Here is a 6,607-nt window from a genome sequence, read left to right as displayed (position 1 = left end):
TTTCTGTCGGTGGTACGTGATGCCGTAACGTGTATCATTATTCTTTGGTACAAAGTGTAATTCACATTTCATTTATTCAATTAAAGTATTTTGCATTGTGATTGAGTTTCGAAAAGAAGAATTACAAGCTCAAACTCAATCAGCTTGATCCATTAAGAATCAACTTGGCAAAGTGTGATTCAAATTTAAGATTCTAACAAGTGGTATTGTGATGGATGATATCACAAGGTTTTACATCGGTTTATTAAGTAAGACATGAGTCATACACTCATATGCTATTTATTTGGCTAACGGCAAACTTTTTAAAACTTACTGCAGTAAGTGTAACAAGTGACCACCGCTATCGATCGTATGTTGCGATCTAGAGGCTGGTGTGGCTGGAAGCCTGGAATCCATCATTAGTGATGAGGCTTCGTCTACCTAGTGGGTTATTCGGATCTATTGGTTTCCTTTGACCCTGATCTAAATATGACAGAATATATATATGAAAGTTTCCACTGTAGTAAAAATTGCATCAAATGTGACCACACTCATATAAAAGCCATCGTAAGATGCAATGCAATACACACTATTACATAATCACATTTCGTTAACCAAATAGTTATAGCATAAATACAACCGATGTAAGCTTAGGTAGATGCAACATCGAGCAATTCCTTGTCATGTTCGAACGCAAACATGTCGTCTTCAGGTATGTAACCCAAGCTTCAATTCCTTCACCATCATTTGCATCGACCAACACAACCTGCGTCTTGTCGATAGAATCAGCCGCGACCCAAACTGGAGTTCCCAATCCAAAATCCGCCCCGTAAAAGGGCATTCTACACCAGCTAGTCACTACAAATGTCTCCATCTCAGGACTCATCTCATATAACCTACTCAACATCGCGCTCATGAGCCTTTCACCCACCTCATCTGAATCTTTTTTGATTAACTCATCGAGTTCCTTCTTATTATTCCTTAGCTTGAAGACCATATCATGTAGTTCAATCTCCTTTTCTGTGTTCTCTTTTAAAGTAGGTAAAAAGAATAAGTTACCTATTGACTTACCTGACAAGAAATTAGAAGGAATGCGAGCCCGCAAATCCATGGTCTGTGTTATAATAGCGTCTGCTTTTGATCGACTTGCCTTCATCATACATTTCAAGAGTAGGGCCGTGGTTGCCTCGTTACGGGTAGCGTGTGTCACAAGTTTGCTTGAGGCTTTGCTTTTGAGTTCTTTAATCTTGGCGGAACCAAAGGCGAATCTCTTTGTCAAGGTACTGGCTCGTTCCATAGTCGGTGGGAGATTGATAGAAAGATCACCAGGAGGGTAGAAAATGGGCAATTCAAAAGTGGGATTTACGGCCAAAACGTTTCCTTTTGCGGCATTAGTCCAGTCGCAAATAAACATCCCCAAAGAAGTTGTGTCGCAGATTTTGTGTGAAACGCCAACCGCAACCGCAAATCCGCTGTTTCTAAAGAAACTGACCTTCACTCGCAACAACGGCCACATGCCTTCTTAAAGTTTAACATCGATAAAAAAATGTTAAGAGTATTATTTTGAAAAAGAAAAATGCTAGAGTATTAGGTTTATTCACTGTTTTAAAAGTGTAAATTTGTATTAAAATGTAAATTTAAAACATATGTATATGCACATTATTTTTAAAATACAATTTCAATGTTCTACAAAACTTTTTTGTTGGTGCAAATGTTCTACAAACTTATTTTGTAAAATGGAAACGGACACAAAAAATCCCATTTAGGTTTTAATTTAGATGTTTTAATGATTTAGAGAATGAGACAAAACCATACACTATTCCAATTCCGAAAGCATAACTAACATGTAAAATAGTCTCTCTCCCAAATCCCATTTGATCATGAGACTTCTACAATCTTTGCTATTTTTTAGTTGAGAGAACTACACACTTATTGACTTAGTGTTTTCGTTTTTTTTACTATTCGTGTAACATTCAAACTAAGAATACCACTAACTATCATGACCAAAAACAAGGAATACTACTTAATATCTTTTTATTAAATTTAACTCACTATTATAACATGTAAATATAGACCTCGACGTATTACCCAAAAGCAAAGAACCGAGTACTAAAACGGTACCAAATTTCATAAATATCTGAAATAAAAAAATCAAAACTGAACCGAGGAGAGGACTACCCAAAATTTTAAAATGCTGTTTATATACTAAAGATATTGATTATACTTAGTTTTGAAATAACAAAAAATCCTAAAATAATATTTATAAACCAAGTTATTCAAAAAGAATCATCCAAATAATGATTTTCTGAAATATATCAAATTATCCGACTTACTTGATATTTTATCCAAAAGTGAAATTACTTGATATTTTATCCAAAAATTGAAATTACCTGATATTTTTCTTCGGAAAACACAAATTAGCAATAAAACGTACACAAATTAAACGAAACAGTAAAAACAAAACCAAACTGGATCCAAAGTTTTCTCTGGGTATAAATCCGGTCCCAACCTTATTATCCAAATTGAACCGAAAACAGAATGGCCAAACCAAAACTGAACCGAATTTCATAAATTCCTAAACAGAAACTATATCTTTAAAACCAAAAATCCAAAAATTGAATTAAAAAAAAACTAAACCAAAACAAAAGAAAAAGCTAAAATGACCAGGGATATAGAAATGTAACGAAATAGCGCCGACAAAAACAATAATCAAAATTTCTTATTTATGATAAAATTGTCAGTCCAGTGAATGCTAACTAGTTTTTGAAACTGAATTAATAAACCGTAAAAGTTAAAAGAATAGTAGTACCTGGATCCGAGACTTTCGAAGGGGCTATCAGTTGCTGAAGCAAATCATATCGAGGGTTACCTAGGAAATCCGAGAGAGGTACATCCGTTCTTGCCTCAGTAAACAGAACTCCTTCGTCGTTACAATCAACGGTAACGCCATGGATCCGTCCAGCGAGCGGGTAGAAATTAGTGAGAGTGTGTGAGAGAGAGCTCTTTAGCCTCTGGATCAAATTCGTTCCTATTATATGTTCTTTTAGATTTTTTTGATCAAATTCAGATTCTTTGTCGTAGAACAAAACAACGGTCTGGTATGTTGGTGGAAGAAATTGATCAAAGAGAGAAAGATGAAGACTTTGGAGATGATTAGGTGTTGGTGAAGATGGTTTGATTACTTCTTCACCGACTAATTCCATCTTCAGTGTCATTTTTTGGGTTTATATGTGTGTTTTACTTAAGAAAGATATTAATTTCTTAGTTGCAAACATATATAACGAACTATCTGATGTGTGTGTATATTTATAACTGTTCGTGGGTAGTGTTTTGATTCCATTTACATGTAGGTTATGGAGATGGAGAGGTTATAGTTAGGACACGTATGGTAGATGTAAATGATATAAAGTGCAACGTAATAATACTGGAGTCATTAAATAAGTGCTTTTAAGCAGACCAAGTCCCCATTTAAGATGAGACGGAGGAGAGGAGTGGGTGTGGCACTTGCCCCACGCTCTTTTTTTTTTTCCTTAATAATAAAATAAAACTTTTTAAAAATATTTGGTTTTAATTAAGTTAAGGAAAAAAACAAAAGAAAAACGCCCCACCCAATTAAAACAAAAAAGTGTTCCACCCAATCAGAATTAAGAAAAAATGTTTTAGTCCAATTACAATAAAATGAATGTGTTCCAGCCCATATAGTTATTAGTCAAAATATTAAAAACCCTAATATTTTCTCGTTAAAGTTGAATATTATGAGTCTTATGTCTATTTTTTTTTTGTAAAAAAAATATATGCACACAAAAAAGCTTTCTTATTTTTTTTTATTAAATAGCACAAACCTTTGTACATGGAATATGGTGTTGACATTAATTATAGTTATTAATTTAACAATGGAACATTGTTGAATCCATCAAAATTACTTCTTTAGAGTCTCTTTAAGTAAGATTATCTATCATTTCTAAGAGTTTAGCATATACTCCCTCTGTTCCTAAAAGATATATGTTCTTGAAAAAAAAATTGTTTCAAAAAGATACATTTTTTACTTTTTCAATGTATGATTTTATGAAAAATTGTAAGTTTCAAAAAAATTAATGGTGTTTATTAAATTTTTATTGGCTTAAAGTTATGAAAAATTGTTATTCACAAAAAACAATATTTAATGAGTTTTCTTAATATATGTGAAAAATCTATAATATGCATCTTTTAAAAACAGAAGGAGTATTTGATTTCAGCTAAATTATTCATTTCCTTCCGCTGTTTACCGTATTTGAAATACTATTATAGTTATTTTTATTAGGTGCTTATGGAACAATACTTTAAGAAACAATGTCAATCTTCATTGAAAACCAATGTCTATAGTATAATATAAGTTTCTTAATTATATTTGTCTTTATTTTTTTTGTTTATTGTATACTTTAGTTTATTTTGAGCTTTTATATGACTATGTTATATTTTAAACAAATTATTATATTAATTATAAAAAATATAATTATGTACCCCAGTCTAAATAAATTTTTGGATCCGCCCTTCTGCCCAGCCCCTCCTCAATCATCTACGTCCACCTAACTCCATTACTCAAATTCACAAGCATGATCGATTCTGAAAATTTGAGAGCCATAAATAATTTCTTTTATGAATTTTGGAGCTTATGTTCATATATATTAACTCACAAAAAATTGGAGCTAAGACCAATGTTTAGTTACTTATACAAAAAATCGACGATGTTCACAAGTTCTGGGTTCTGTGGAAACCGAAATTTGCACTGTCGATTTCCATTTAAATTAGAAAAGTAGGAGAACTCTAGTTTCCCAGAGGTCCCAGATATCTGCTAATACCACACGCCAAGCAATCAGAACACGAAACGAGAACAATAATAAAATAAGAAATAAAAAAAGAAGGCAAGATAGTTCTTATTCTGAATCTGCGTTTGAGCGTTTACAACAAGGTAAGTGCCTGGGCTACGAGAGCTGTCGGCGAGATTCCTAGTTCTAAAAACCCTAAGACGACAAAAACCTAATTGAGTCGCAGCTCGAATAACAAAAACGGAAAATTGCCTAAAATCGCTCTAAGTACTAAGTTTGTTCAGAGAAAAAAATCCTACTTCTGCCTCTCGCCTAGGACTCCTTATATACTTGCTCCCAGATCGGGTTATGCTTTTCCCCTTCTGCCCTTAAGCCGTCATAGCTTAAAATAGAGAAATTCTATTTTTCCCGATCTTCGTAATTATCTTCCAAAACTTTGTGTTTATCCGCGGAAACTTGACATTTATCTTTCCTTGCGAACCAAGCGTAAACCGTCCTACTGTTTACGGGCTTTTGGTTAAGAAATTGTAAGTGGGCTTCGAGTCACGTCTTTGGTCTATTTGGGCCATCTTTTAGCTCGAAACGTTTATTACGGCTTCTTTCGATAAAAACGAACTTTCCGCGGTTTTTATCGTAAAGTTCGATTGATGATTTCAAATGACGAGAAATATGAAAATGGGTTTGCTATGGTCTTCGGGAGATAGCATCAAAGAGCAGATGAGAATGCATGGATTTGCGTCGTATCGACGTTTCGGGAAAGCTCGGTCGCTTCGTAACGATCGAAACGTGCACGTGCTCGGTCGCTACGTAGCGACCGAGCTCCGTAGCGATCGAGCAGTGTGCATGCTTGGTGCTGCGTAGCGACCGTGCTTGGCTTGTCCGTGTTCCGATCGTCATACTCAAACTTATCTGTGGCTGGTATAGATACGTGTCTGTTACCTTGGGACAGCCGGTGTTTGATCCAACCGAGACTCGAACAAGGTTTTATCGCGAGATCCTTTGTTGTGACATTCTTTACGAAGCATAATTGTCGCAGAAAGATACTCAGACTCATTTTTGCGGAGGTTTGGACATAACTTCGTCGTAACCGTTTTCGACCCCAACACGTTCCATATCCTGTATGGAAAGGGTTACAAACACAAGATGGGATATCCAAGCTAAAGAGTACAATCCATCCAACAAATAAAGAGCTTTCGAAGACACTACTGAAAAAGGTTTGGTGGTTGCCTCAGAATCACCCACTAAAACCATGAGGATCAAGCAATAAATTTTCAGAGGTTAGGAAAAATTTCCAAATTTCCAAATTTAAAGACATTAGAAAAAATTTTAAACATAATATCATGTTCCTCAAAAATTTTAAGATGCTAACATTATTCTCTTGTTCCATATATTTGTGGTGTTGGTGCATGAAGTTTTGCAGCGGTGCGGAGACGTCATCTAAAGATGTGGTGTTTCAACTGGTGCAAAAACCGAGTTGGAGAAGTATAATTTACCTTATGAAGACATGGAAGATAGAAAGCCCTTATCGGACAAATTGATCAAAGTAAGAAGAAATTGTCGACTGGGGGCCGTTGGATGAAAAAAATTGGTTTCTTCGTTGAAAGGATAGGTGAAGATGAGAGAATCAATGAAGAAGAAATGAATGAGGATCAGGAAAACGAATTGGTCGAAGAACAAAATGTCAATGAGGAGAAGAGAATGAATGACCAAGGATCTAATGAGAACGATGAGTCTAATGTTAATAAGAAGGAGATAATTGTTGAGAAAAGATAGCATAAGAATGAAGAGAATGATGCTACTGAGGACGCAGAAGAGCGAGAAAA

At 34.7% G+C, this 6,607-nt stretch overlaps 1 pseudogene; it reads right to left on the bottom strand.

Annotated features, from left to right (window-relative positions):
- Nucleotides 1–481: 481 nt before the first annotated feature.
- LOC106437953 lies at nt 482–3,345 on the bottom strand (annotated as a pseudogene).
- Nucleotides 3,346–6,607: the final 3,262 nt, after the last annotated feature.

This window comes from Brassica napus, chromosome A6, assembly GCF_020379485.1.
Source record: "Brassica napus cultivar Da-Ae chromosome A6, Da-Ae, whole genome shotgun sequence".
Lineage (NCBI taxonomy): Eukaryota > Viridiplantae > Streptophyta > Magnoliopsida > Brassicales > Brassicaceae > Brassica > Brassica napus.
This window is presented reverse-complemented; position numbering and strand designations above follow the sequence as displayed.